The sequence below is a fragment of the Pristiophorus japonicus genome, chromosome 9 (genome assembly GCF_044704955.1).
Source record: "Pristiophorus japonicus isolate sPriJap1 chromosome 9, sPriJap1.hap1, whole genome shotgun sequence".
Classification (NCBI taxonomy): domain Eukaryota; kingdom Metazoa; phylum Chordata; class Chondrichthyes; family Pristiophoridae; genus Pristiophorus; species Pristiophorus japonicus.
Genome location: NC_091985.1, coordinates 202630994 through 202645246, shown reverse-complemented (window position 1 = coordinate 202645246; position 14253 = coordinate 202630994). Strand labels below are relative to the sequence as shown.

General features: G+C 47.3%; 1 protein-coding gene and 1 pseudogene across 1 annotated transcript in view; one reads left to right on the top strand and one right to left on the bottom strand.

Moving 5' to 3' along the window:
- LOC139273419 (histone H2A) overlaps positions 1-14253 on the bottom strand; it is a 605799-nt gene that overhangs the window by 377718 nt on the left and 213828 nt on the right. The gene's annotated exons all lie outside the window — the stretch shown is intronic.
- Positions 1-14253, top strand: part of LOC139273441 (zinc finger protein 721-like) — a 460657-nt pseudogene that overhangs the window by 361969 nt on the left and 84435 nt on the right.

The following is a 14253-nucleotide window of genomic DNA, read 5'->3' as shown; positions in this document are numbered from 1 at the left end:
GCACCGAGACACACACACCCGAGTGAGAGTGTTCCAGTGCAGTGACTGTGGAAAGAGCTTTAACCAGTTACACAGCCTGAAAAAACATCACACCATTCACAGCGGGGAGAAACCGTTCACATACTGTGTATGTGGACGAAGCTTCAATTGATCATCCAACCTGGAGAGACACAAGGACACCCGCACCATGGAGAAACCATGGGAATGTGGAGACTGTGGGAAGGGATTCAATTGCCCCTCTGCACTGGAAACTCATCGACGGCATCACAACGGAGAGAGGCCGTTCACCTGCCCAGTGTGTGGGAAGGGATTCACTCAGTCATCCAACTTGCTGGTACACAAGCGAATTCACACTGGGGAGAGGCCATTCACTTGCCTCGTGTGTGGGAAGGGATTCACTCAGTCATCCAACCTGCTGGTACACAAGCGAATTCACACTGGGGAGAGGCCATTCACCTGCTCCATGTGTGAGAAGGGATTCACTTGTTCATCCGAGCTCACTGAACACCAGCGTGTTCACACTGGGGAGAGGCCGTTTACCTGTCCCGTGTGTGGGAAAGGATTCACTCGATCATTTGACCTGTTGACACACCAACACATTCACACTGGGGAGAGGCCATTCATCTGCTCTGAATGTGGGAAGGGTTTCACTCAATCATCCCACCTGCTGACACACCAACGCATTCATACTGGGGAGAGGCCGTTCATCTGCTCTGAGTGTGGGAAGGCTTTCACTCGATCATCTTACCTTCGAGCACACCAGCGAGTTCACACTGGGGAGAGGCCATTCACCTGCTCTGAGTGTGGGAAGGGATTCACTCAGTCATCCAACCTGATGACACACCAGCGAATTCACAAGTGACTGCAGGGGTTGGACTCTGCTGTTATTGTTGCCGTTAATCACATCCAGGACTGAAACATGTTCACTCAGACCGTTGGGGTTTGTTGCCGCTGGTATAATTAATCCCTATATCTGGGCTGGAGTTTAATTTTCTGGATATCATTGAATCATAGAATGGTCACAGCACAGTAGGAGGCCTTTTGGACCATCGAACCCATGCCGGCTCTCTGCAAGAGCACTTCAGCTAGTCATTAGAACATAAGAAATAGGAGCAGGAGTAGTCCACACCACCCCTCGAGTCTGCTCCACCATTCAATAAGATCATGGCTGGTCTGATCGTGGACTCAGCTCCACTTCCCTGCCCACTCCCCATAACCCTTTATTGTTTAAGAAACTGTCTATTTCTGTCTTAAATTTATTCAATGTCCCAGCTTCCACATCTCTCTGAGGCAGCGAAGTCCACAGATTTACAACCCACTGAGAGAAGAAATTTCTCCTCATCTCTGTTTTAAATGGGCGGCCTCTAGTTCTAGTCTCCCGCATCAGTGGAAACATCCTCTCTGCATCCACCTTGTCAAGCCCCCTCATATACGTTTTGATAAGATCACCTCTCACTCGTCTGAATTCCAATGAGTAGAGACCCAACCTACTCAACCTTTCCTCATAAGTCAATCCCCTCATCTCCGGAATCAACTTAGTGAAACTTCTCTGAACTGCCTCCAAAGTACCCACAGGTCCTGCTGTACTGCAGCACTTTGCAATCTTTCTCCATTTAAATAATAACTTGCTCTTTGATTTTTTTCTACCAAAGTGCATGACCTCAGACTTTCCAACATTACACTCCATCTGCCAAATTTTTGCCCACTCACTTAGCCTGTCTATTCCTTTTGCAAATTTTTTGTGTCCTCCTCACACATTGCTTTTCCTCTCATCTTTGTATCATCAGCAAACTTGGCTACATTACACTCAGTCCCTTCTTCCAAGTCGTTAATATAGATTGTAAATAGTCCCACTCCCCGCCCTTTCCTCGTGCGCCTGCAAATGTTTTATTTCAGGTACTTATCAATTCCCTTTTTGAAAGCCACGATTGAATCTGCCTCCACCACCCTTTCAGGCCATGCATTCCAGATCCTAACCACTCGCTGCTTAAAGAAAAGTTTTTTCTCATGTCGCCTTTGGTTCTTTTGCCAATCACCTTGAATCTGTGTCCTCTGGTTCTCGACCCTTCCGCCAATGGGAATATTTTCTCTCTACTCTGTGCAGACCCCTCATGATTTTAGAGCACCTCCATCAAATCTCCTTTCAACCTTCTCTGTTCTAAGAAGAACAACCCCAGCTTCACCAGTCTATCCATGTAACTGAAGTCCCTCATCCCTGGAATCATTCTTGTAACTCTTTTCTGCACCCTCTGTCAAACAACTGTCAAATAAATCAGCTTTGTTTCCTGCATACAGTGAGTCGATTCCTTGATTTCTCCAAGAGGAGACTAATTGATGTCCTGTTACCGACTGTTCCGTTTTTGAGCCTTTTCACGGCCTCTGTTTTAGTGATGTTGGTTGAGGGATAAATGTTAGCCAGGACACCGGAGATCTCGCTTTTCTTCGAAATATCGTCATGGAATCTTTAACGCTGACTTGAGAGGTCAGATGGTTCTGATTCTTTTTTTGATTTGTTCACGGGATGTGAGCGTCGCTGGTAAGGCCAGCATTTATTGTCCATCCATAACTGCCCTTGAGAAGATGGGGTGGGGGTGGGGGGGGGGCATCTTCTTGAACTGCTGCAGTGCGTGTGGTGATGGTACTCCCACAGTCCTGTTTGGGAGGGAGTTTCAGGATTTTGACCCAGCGATAATGAAGGAATGGCTGAGGATACGGATTCTTTTCCCTTCAATCTGTTTCAGCGAATACACTGACACACGAACACTTTTAGTCTTTGTAACATAAGACCTTTATTAGAGATTCTCCGGCCGGGACCTGTGAAGATAAAGGGAACACCCTCGATTTGAGCCTGTTCACCTCTCTCCTGACAAGTCTCGTAACAGTACAAAAGCTCAATATTTATACATTGTTATAACAGACCATATTTAAGTGGCACTTAGTTTATACAATCATTGGTCGGCTTCCCTCATAGCATACCCAATTGCAGGCTAACAACTCTCCAGATAGAGTGGGCTCCAGAGTCCTTGTTTACAGTTTCGCTTTACATTGTATTTCCCTATTTTACGGCTGGTTATAGCAGTCTTTTCGTCTGACTCATGCCTGACTTTGCTTTTCGCGTAACTCGTGTTTGACCACAACTCTGAGTAACCCCTTTTTGTGTCGACATTTCTTTCAGCTATCTTCCCATGATTCTCTTCACCACTTGACATATTCACAACTCCTTCATGCACATTCACATTCCCCCCTTTTATCATTTTATGATAACCCTGGTGATTATTCCAGGAGTATCGCATTCAGCCGTTCGCATTCTTGTTCCTCATACCCTTCTTGATCCTGTTGAACCAGATTCTGGGAGCTCGTGACTGTAAGAGTTTGCTCCAATTTTGTCATCATAACTTTACAACAAATATTACAGCACCCGATGATCAGACAGCAGGTGATTATTATTACAATGAGAATAACTGCTCCGTGAATCAAATAGGATCCCCACGATCCTCCCAATAGCTAATCCAACCAACCACTCCCTTTCTTTGGGCCCTGCCTAAACTCATCCAGCAGCTTTTTTATGGCATCAATGGCTTGGGTGATATATGATTCATCGGTAACATGCATTATGCATTTATCCCCTATGATGGTGCATACTCCTCCTTGTTGGGCCAGCTGATAATCCATGGCATAGCGGGTTTGCTGCGTATACAATCTTAGTTCAGACAGCTCTCGGTTAATGGCATCCAGTCCCTTAGATGTGCTATTGCCCAAAATGGTCAATCCGCAAATAAGGTAGTTCCTATTTTTGGCACTAATTATCCCCGCTGATCCCCCTACAGATAGGGCCCCGAGGAACCCGTAGCTGAGTGATGATCCCAGCGTGATAGGATCCTCCCAATCGGCACAGAACTCCTTGCTGATGGCCCGTGTTACTATCCTTCTCTGGGTATGCCCCCTTTTGGGGCATGGGACAGTGAGTGGTCCTATAGTTCCTACTGCAAAGAGGACCGGGAGGGTCGGTGTTGCTGTCTTGAAAGTGCCGTTGAGGAGGAACACGAATCCTTCCTTAGCTCTATAACACTTTACGTCGGTGTTGCTAACACTCATGAACTGCTTATACCACCAATTGCTAGGTTCCCTTGAATTTGAGCCCGATCCTACCAATTGGTAAGCATCAAACGGGTATGCCCATGTTTCTGAGCTGACATGAGTTCCGTTACACTGACCGCAGATAACTTGCCTTCCTGCGGTCACGTTCAGGCATCTTTGCTCGTTACAGGTACAGGTAAACTGGCCTTTACGCACTCGACAGTGCTGACGGGCACACTGCGTCTGCACACAGGTGGCGTTCCCGGGGACCAGGGCTATACACACCCCCACCCTTGTCCTGAGAAGCAAAGTGGGTAGCTTGCATTGTCTGAGCATACCGCTCCGTTCTTTCCCTGGGATCCCCTGCACTCAGGATTCATGGAGTCTATTAATTCCACACATCTTCCCGGTATACCCCTTCTATATTCGCCCGTTTGTCCCTCACAGGGTGCGTCCGAGGTATCCGCTGTATATAAATCACGGGGAGTCCACCCAGGGATAGCCACGAACAGGGCCTCTACTGATTGGGCTAGTGGGTAACACACAGTTCGATTACCATGCAATCGGGTATGGGTCTGATAAAATAAGTTATCCTGTAGCCCTTCTAGTTCTGCTAGGATTGCACAAGATAGCACAATTATACCTGCTAGCTTACACATGTTTAAATAATTTTAGACGATACTACACATTAGTTAACAAGATAAGGATAGATCAGAAAACAGCTAAGTCTGCTTGTTCCTTTCTCCTGCCGTGTTCTTGCCGTTTTTCTTCCTGCCCCAAGGATGTGGTTTATTCAGCTATGGAGGAGAGGAAGTCTGGAACAGAAACAAGGGTTAGGACGACCAGTGAGATAGGCTCATTATGAAGTAATAAGTTTACAGTGGTGCAGGTGAATCCAGGCACTTCTCCCTTCAACCTTAGCTGCGGTGGGGGTAGTGAGTAACACCTGAAAGGGCCCCTCCCATCGTGGCTCCAACCCTTTTCGAATCCATTTCTTAATCAGGACATACTTTCCTGGTTGCACGAGAGATGATTCGGGTAACACTGGGAGGTCAAGGTGAGCATCTCGAACCTGGTTGTGGGCTATTCGCAGAGCCTGAGTTAGGGCAAGAATGTAGATAGTCATTTCCTCAGTCATGTGGTGAAATTGGACAGTGGAGGGGACATTCTGATTCCATGGGGTCCTAAGGGGCCTACCATAAATGACCTCAGCGGGGGTCAGTCTAGCCTTACCGGTGGGAGTAGTTCGGATCTGGAATAGGGCTATGGGAAGGAGTTTGAGCCAATTGAGTCCGGTTGATGCTACCAGTTTTGCAAGCTTGGTTTTAAGAGTTTGATTAGCACATTCAATTAGTCCCGCAGCTTGGGGTCGGTAGGCACAATGCAGCTGCTGGTTAATGCGCACCTGGGAACAGAATTCTTTGTTAACTTGGCCAATAAAGTGAGGGCCATTATCGGAACTCAGTCGAGCTGGGATACCATATCTGGGAACAATTTCCCTCATTAACACCTTAACAACAGTTTGAGCCTTATTGTCCAGGGTGGATAGGCTTCGATCCATTTACTAAACACATCTACTATTACTAACACATATTTGTAACACTGAACTCTTTGCAACTCAATGTAGTCTAACTGCAAGGTCTCAAAGGGACCTTCTGGTAGGGGCGTCTTACCCCAATCACAGGGGACTCCCTTCCCTGGATTATGCTGTTGGCAAACAAGGCAGCGACTACTGATGTTCTGGGCTAGCATCTGGAGTCTAGGGTGCCACCAAGTGGCCAAAAGCGTGTCACTTGTTGTCCTTGCTCCACAATGAGTAGCAAAGTGCATACATTTAATAACCCATAAGGCCAACTCGTCAGACATGCAAGTCTGTTCCACGGGAGTGGTCCATAGTTTAGAGACATTGTCATAAGTACATCCATAATCTTTCCACAACAGTTTATCTTTTTCAGGAGCGTCCTCCTGAGCTTTAATGACATCTTGGATGGTTGGCATTGGTTTTTCCGAGGCTAACTTATCCTTGACAGGATTTTTAGTTTGACTCATCATTCTAGGCACCACCATTTGTTGTCCGCAAGAGGCCTGTTTAGCCTCTCTGTCAGCACAACGGTTTCCTATGTCAACCGGAGACTATCCGGTAGTGTGGGCGGTACACTTGACAATGGCAATACGCTTGGGGAGCATGAGGGCTTGCAACAAATCAGATACTAGTTGCCTATGGGATATCTCATTCCCCTGTGAGGTTAGGAATCCCCTATTTTTCCATAATTGTCCGAAATCATGGGCTACCCCAAAGGCATACCTAGAGTCGGTATAGATATTGACTTTGAGGTCTTTGGCCAAGATACAGGCTCTGGTGAAGGCGAATAGTTCAGCTTGTTGGGCAGAATAGGCGGCTTCAAAAGTGGCAGATTCGAAGACCCGATTCTCCTGGTTTACTATGGTGTATCCTGAGATTCGTGCACCTTCTGCATTAATAGAAGAACTTCCGTCAACATACATAATACAGTCTGGGTCTTCCATTGGTACGTCAACTAAATCTTCCCTGACCGATGAGGCCTCTTGAATTAAAGATAAACAATCATGACTGGGTTCTTCCTCATCTTGGGGTGGCTCAGTAAGAAAACAGGCCGGATTAATGGCAGTACAGTGCCGAAAGGTCAGCTTAGGATTATTTAGTAAGTAGATCTCATATCTGCTTTGCCTCGCCATGGTAAGGTGTTGAGTCTGCAGTTGGCCCAGGAGGGCAGCTACGGAGTGAGAGATGTACACAACAATATCCTGCTGGAGGGTAATGTTGGCAGCAGATTGAAGGTTATTGTAGATGGCGGTTAATATTTGAGTACATACAGGGTGCCCCAAGGCAACAGGGTCTATTTTGGAAGAGTAGTAGGCAACAGGCCTATGCTTATCCCCGTGTTTCTGAGTTAAGACAGCAGTAGCACAGTCTTTCAGGATTGTACAATACAGTTGAAAGGGCCGGTCATAGAGGGGCCGGCCCAAAGCCGGAGCTTGCAACAGGGCTGTCTTTAGTTCCTTAAAGGCTTGGACATCTGTGGCTTCTTTTTCAAAGCTGCCTTCCTTAGTTGTATACGGTGTGAGGTGCTTGGTCATCAGGGCAACGTTAGGGATCCAGGATCTACAGTAATTGATCATCCCCAACCACTGCCGCATCGGTTTAGCCGTGCTAGGGACTGGAAACCGGCAGATGGGTTCAACTCGGCTAGCCTTCAAGGCCCGGTGGGTGCCTGATAAAATGATCCCAAGAAATTTGACTTGAGACTGGCCAATTTTGACCTTTGATGCGGAAACTATGTATCCCAGGGAGGACAAGTAATTCAGTAACTGATTAGCATCCTCCCGATTACTTAGTTCATCTGCGCTGGCTACCAGTAAATCATCCACATACTGAATTAAAGTGGATTCCTTAGTCAGCGTGAGGGACTGTAACTGTTTCTGCAGGCACCTTGAGAATAAGGTCGGGGAGTGGATGAACCCTTGGGGAAGTCTGGTCCATGTATATTGCTGTCCCTGGTAAGTGAAGGCGAACAGGTACTGACTTGCCTGGGCTAGCGGCAAGGCGAAGAAGGCATGTTGGAGGTCTATTATTGCGAAGATCTTGCCGTTTTCTGGGATTAACGACAGTATCTGTGCTGGGTTGGGAACCAGAGCGTGTAGGGGCCGGACAATAGCATTGATGGCTCGAAGGTCTTGGACCAAGCGGAATTGATTTACCTTGCCTGGCTTAGGAACTGTCAGTATTGGTGATTTACACGGGGACTGACATTAAACAAAAATCCCCTGTTCCACTAATCCCTTGATCAATCGGTGGATACTCGGTATTGCTTGTGGTTTCAGTGGGTACTGGCGAATGGAGGGCCAGTCCACATTATCCTTTACGAGGATCTTAATCGGATCAATTGGAGTATAGCCCACTTGGGAGGGGTCCTCTGCCCATATGTGAGGATCCACGTAATCGGATATATTGGTACCGGTATGGTGGCATAGTACCGTCAGGACCTCCTCGGGATCCCTGTGAAATTGGACCATCCGGCCATGTCCCACAATCTGCAAATCCAGGCTGGTAGGGTCAGCCTCGTCTATAGCTTGGTGCACCATAGTCCCTAAATCTTTAGCGTGGTGGGAGGTAATACTTCGCGAGTGATGTGGGGTGCCACCGTCGGGGGCTGTCGCCACAAATTCTTATTCATTTCCACAAAATCCGCCTTCCCCTCTGGTCCAGACACTCTGGCTCTTAGGAGGATTTCCCACTCGCCTCCCACATGGTCCCGATAGAAATTCTGAAGATCCTGATTCTTTCCACTAGGATCATAGGCCAGGGTCACATGATAGGGCGCTTGGGGCAAATCCAGGGACCACCATTGAGGGGTCCGGGTAGTATAGCACTGCCGTTTAAAGGTTCCTTGCTTTACAACGATTCCATCATCCCTGCATTCCAGATGCAACTGAAATTTACAGAGGAGGTCCCTAGCCATCAGATTACAGTCCAATTTGGTGGTGATAACAAACCGATGTTCCACAGATTCTTCCCTGTAATTTACTTTGACTGGTTCTGATACCGGGAATGTTGAGACTTGTCCCAGGAACCCTGACAGTTCCTGTGTCTCAGTGGAGGCGGGGAGTTTAAGCTTTGATTGTACAGAGGACATGGAAGCTCCTGTATCTATTACAAAGTGTTGCCACTCATTTTGAATCTTTAGCGATATCATTGGTTCCTCATCTGAGGAAGGTCCTCGTACAGTCAAGCTGCGTGGTCAGTATTGATGTTCAGGTCTTAACGGGGCAAAGGGGTCTTCCTGCGAGAAGGTCGTATAAGATCCCCGTCCTCTTCCTCTTTGCCCCCTTCCTCGTCCTCCTTTCCCTCCACCATCCCGATGAGAGGGGCATTCCCTGCTCCAATGTCCCTCTTGTCCACAGTTAAAGCATCGTCCACTCCTTTCCCAGCCCCTACTACTCCCCATACCCATTCGGGGGCCGTAAGGGGGTCCATAGTTTGCGGGGCCGTTGGGGTGTTGGGTATACCCATATCCTTGGTTATCCACCCATCCCTTTACACAGTACTGTGGTTCCATTTGATATCCCCTTGGATCGGGTTTTGGTCCTCCCCGTGAAGGCTCTTCCTTTCTTGTCACATATTCGGTCTTGACCCGGGTTGGGGGTGCACCTCCCCCTTCTCCCCCTTTCTTCTCTTGCCAATAATATTTTACCGCTCTTTCCATTTGGGCCCTACTTTTATCTGCCCAATTCATATTATTGGTCCGGATAGCGTGAGTAATCGAATGGGGTAGGCATTGAAGTAGAATAGCGCAGAATTGAGGTGAATTATCCCCTGCCCTGAAGGCATTATCTCCTGATTGACCTCCGTATATTTCAATAAATCTTTCCATGAATTCGTTGGCAGTTTCTTCTCGTTTGGGTTTAGTTTCTAATACTGCGGCCATACTGATGGGCTTCTGAAGGGTCTTGCTGAGAGCATTAAAGATAGCGTTTAGGTGTTCCTGGGCATTATTAGGGTGAGCAGTCACTAATGCATCATGGGTGGCTCGCCCCAAATTTTCTAAGAACCGGTCGTGTTCAGTCGGGCTCAGGGTCTGCTGCACTAAGGACCACAAGTCTCTTGATTCCGCATTATAAACTGCAATGGTGAGTCGGAGGTGATCTATAAACTTGACAGGTTCTCTCTTTCGATCTGGTTTGGTAGCCAGGATAGCCATAATCTCATTCGGTTTCCATGGCATATATACATCTATGGTGGGGTGGTTCGCAACCTGATTTGAATCGGGATTTGGCATGGGTCGAACTGGGAACTGCCTAGTTCCTGCCCTAGTTTTCTGGACAGAAGTATTATTTCCTGAGGCCATTTCCCTATCCAAAGAGCACTCCGAGCCTGTAGAACTAGTGCTGGAGCTTCGGCTATGACAAGTGAGTCGTTGCCGATGGCCCCGAGGTTCAGACTGAGAGCAGGGCTGGTGAGAGCGCCCGCGTCGCCTCTCTGGACTAGGGGTCCGAACGGTTGAGCCCCGCTTTGTAGTTTGAGATCTGGTTCTACCGGCTACAGGGTCGGTGAACTGAGGAGTGGAGTCACTATCTGGAGAATCGGGGTCCGTCTGGGTTTGTTGGTTCGGTGGTGTAGGGTTACGATTATCATTACCTTCTGCCGCCGGAGTGTAGGGTGGGGGTTGACGGGAAGGAGGCTGTGACAAAGGGTCAGAGGTTGCAGGAGGCGCCGTTGGGCGCGGCTGTGTCCATTCATCAATTTCATCATCAGCCTCGGTCAACGCAAAGCCAACCATTCGACTACGTAGTCTATCGGTACCCTTCTCAGAGGTCCCAGGGGAACTCTTAGTACGTTTCTCGTGTGCGCACTCTTTCTTTAAGACGTCTACAGTTTTAACATGTTCTCCTTCTGTCAAGGAGAGTCCTAGTTTAGTGGCGTTTTCCTGCCAGCTTGACAGAAGGGACTCATCTTTCAGCTTTTGACAGTACTGTCTCCATTTGGCTGTTAAATCCTTATCCCTTTCCCCCCGTCCCTTCTTCCAAATTATTCCCTGCGCTTGTTTTACTACTTCCAAGCTTTTAGTGCCCCCTAGTGGCCATTGATCATCTCCTAGTAATTTATTCAAAGTTCCAGATAACAGTCTAAATTGTTCAGCTTTTTCAGGGAATTCTTCACATATCTTTTGGAGCGGACTACCCGCATCCGTAGTTTTATCTAAATGATTATCCTCACGTCGCCCCACGTAGGATCGAGGTCCTAATTAGTTCCAATTGCCCTCGCGGTGGAATAAGTTATCTTATCCAGAGCCTAGGCGGACCAAGTGATATACGAGATCGACGCCGTACCTGGCATAAGTACAATTTCAAATTTACACACTCCCACGTTGCCCCGTGGCTTAGTTTTCCCTAATTCCCTGTCCTCCACGTCACCGCGCAGTCCCCTATTCACGTCACCCCGCGATAATCCTTACTTAATTTGTTCTAGATTCCAGATTTAAATCCAGTCTGTGCCTAGACGGGCCAAGTGATATACAAGGTCGACGTCACACCTGACTTGGACACTTATTTCCTAAGTTTAGAAAGTATTCGCCAGATTGACCTGGATCTCGTTCAGACGCTACCTGAGAACCAGCGTGTGGCCAAACTCCCCTTAGACTTATGAAACCGGAGGAAACTGCAGTGGTATTTAAAATATACTCACTCCAGTGGCCACTTTCCTCCCGTCTCGTCCGAGGTTAGTTCGGCTCTTAGTTCGCAAGTTTTCGGCAGTCGTCCATTGAGATCCCACTTCTGACACCAAATGAGGATACGGATTCTTTTCCCTTCAATCTGTTTCAGCGAATACACTGACACACGAACACTTTTAGTCTTTGTAACATAAGACCTTTATTAGAGATTCTCCGGCCGGGACCTGTTAAGATAAAGGGAACACCCTCGATTTGAGCCTGTTCACCTCTCTCCTGACAAGTCTCGTAACAGTACAAAAGCTCAATATTTATACATTGTTATAACAGACCATATTTAAGTGGCACTTAGTTTATACAATCATTGGTCGGCTTCCCTCATAGCATACCCAATTGCAGGCTAACAACTCTCCAGATAGGGCGGGCTCCAGGGTCCTTGTTTAAAGTTTCGCTTTGCATTGTATTTCCCTATTTTACGGCTGGTTATAGCAGTCTTTTCGTCTGACTCATGCCTGACTTTGCTTTTCGCGTAACTCGTGTTTGACCACAACTCTGAGTAACCCCTTTTTGTGTCGACACTGCAAATATCGCAGCTTGACATTTCTTTCAGCTATCTTCCCATGATTCTCTTCACCACTTGACACATTCACAACTCCTTCATGCACATTCACATGGCGATATGCTTCCAAATCAGGACGGTGTGTGACTTGGAAGGAAACGTGGAGGTGGTGGTGTTCCCATGCGCCTGCTGTCCTTGTCCTTCTAGTTGGTAGAGGTCGCGGGTTTGGGAGGTACTGCCGAAGAAGTCTTGGTGAGTTGCTGCAGTTTATCTTGTACATGGTAAACACTGCAGCCACGGTACATCGATGATGGAGGGAGTGGATGTTTAAGGTGGTGGATGGGTGCCAATAAAGCAGGCTGCTTTGTCCTGGATGGTGTCGAGCTTCTTGAGTGTCGTCGCAGTTGCATTCATCCAAGCAAGTGGAGAGTATTCCATCACACTCCTGACTTGTGCCTTGTAGATGGTGGAAAGGCTCTGGGGAGTCAGGAGGTGAGACACTCACCATAGAATACCCAGCCTCTGACTTGCTCTTGTTGCCACAGTATTTATGTGGCTGTTCCAGTTAAGTTTCTGGTCAATGGTAACCCCAAGGATGTTGATGGTAGGGGATTCGGTTATGGTAATGCCATTGAATGTTATGGGGTGGTGGTTAGACTCTTGCTTGTTGGAGATAGTCATTACCTGGCACTTGTGGCATGACTGTTACTTGCCACTTATCAGCCCAAGCCTGAATGTTGTCCAGGTCTTGCTGTACGCAGGCATGGACTGCTCCATTATCTGGGGAGTTGCGAATGGAACTGAACACTGTGCAGTCATCAGCAAACATTCCCACTTCTGACCTTATAATGGAAGGAAGGTCATTGATGAAGCAACTGAAGATGTTTGGGCCTAGGACACTGCCCTGAAGAACTCCTGCAGCGATGTCCTGGGGCTGTGATGATTGACCCCCAACCACCACAACTATCTTCCTTTGTGCTAGGTATGACTCCAGCCAGTGTAGAGTTTTCCCCCAGATTCCCATTGACTTCAGTTTTACTACAGCTCCTTGATGCCGCACTCGGTCAAATGCTGCCCTGATGTCGAGGGCAATCACTCTCACTTTGCCTCTGGAATTCAGCTCTTTTGACCATGTTTGGACCAAGGCTGTGATGAGGTCTGGAGCCGAGTGGTCCTGGCGGAACCCAAACTGGGTATCGGTGAGCAGGTTATTGGTGAGTAAGTGCCGCTTGATACCACTGTTGGTGACAACTTCCATCATTTTGCTAATGATTGAGAATAGACTGATGGGGCGGTAATTGACCAGATTGGATTTGTCCTGCTTTTTGTGGCAGTTTTCCACATTGTCGCATCGATGCCAGTGTTGTAACTGTACTCGAACAGCTTGGCTAGAGGTGCGGCTAGTTCTGGGGTACAAGTCTTCAGCACAACAGCCGGTGTGTTGTTGGAACCCATAGCCTTTGCTGTATCCAATGCATTCAGCTGTTTCTTGACATCACGTGGAGTGAATCGAATTGGCTGAAGACTGGCTTCCTTAGGAGGAGGCCGATATAGATCATCCTCTCGGCACGTCTGGCTGAAGATGGTTGTAAACAGCAGCCTTTTCTTCTCAGAAGATCAAGATGTAGAACCAGTTTGTGTCAAGATAAGAAATAATAAGGGAAATAAATCACTGGAAGGAGTAGTCTATAGGCCCCTTAACAGTAGCTACACTGCAGGACAGCATATAAATCAACAACACATGGAGGTTTGTAAGAAATACTGCAATAATCATGGGCGATTTTAATCTTTTTGATTGGACAAATCAAATTGGCAAAGGTAGCCTTAAGGAAGAGTTCATAGAGTGTATTCGGGATGTTCTTAGAACAATACGATGTGGAGCCAACCAGGGAGCAGACTATTTTAGATCTGGTAATGTGTAATTAATGATCTCATAGTAAAGGATCCTCTTGGGAAGAGTGATCATAACATGGTATAATTTCAAATTCAGTTTGAGGCTGAGAAACTTGGGGTCTCGTACTCGTGCCCTGAACTTAAATAGAGGCAATTACAAAGGAAGGGTAAGATGGTAGATAAGCAGTGACAGACATTTAAGGAGATATTTTATAACTCTCAGCAAAGATATATTCCAGTGAGAAAGAAAGACTCTTAAGAAGAACCAGCCATGGCTAACTAAGAATTTTTTGAGGATGTAACTGGTAGAGTGGACAAGGGAGAACCAGTGGATGTGGTGTATTTGGACTTTCAAAAGGCTTTTGACAAGGTCCCACACAAGAGATTGGTGTGCAAAATTAAAGCACATGGTATTGGTGGTAATATACTGACGTGGATAGAGAACTGGTTGGCAGACAGAAAGCAGAGAGTCGGGATAAACGAGTCCTTTTCAGAATGGCAGGCAGTGACTAGTGGGGT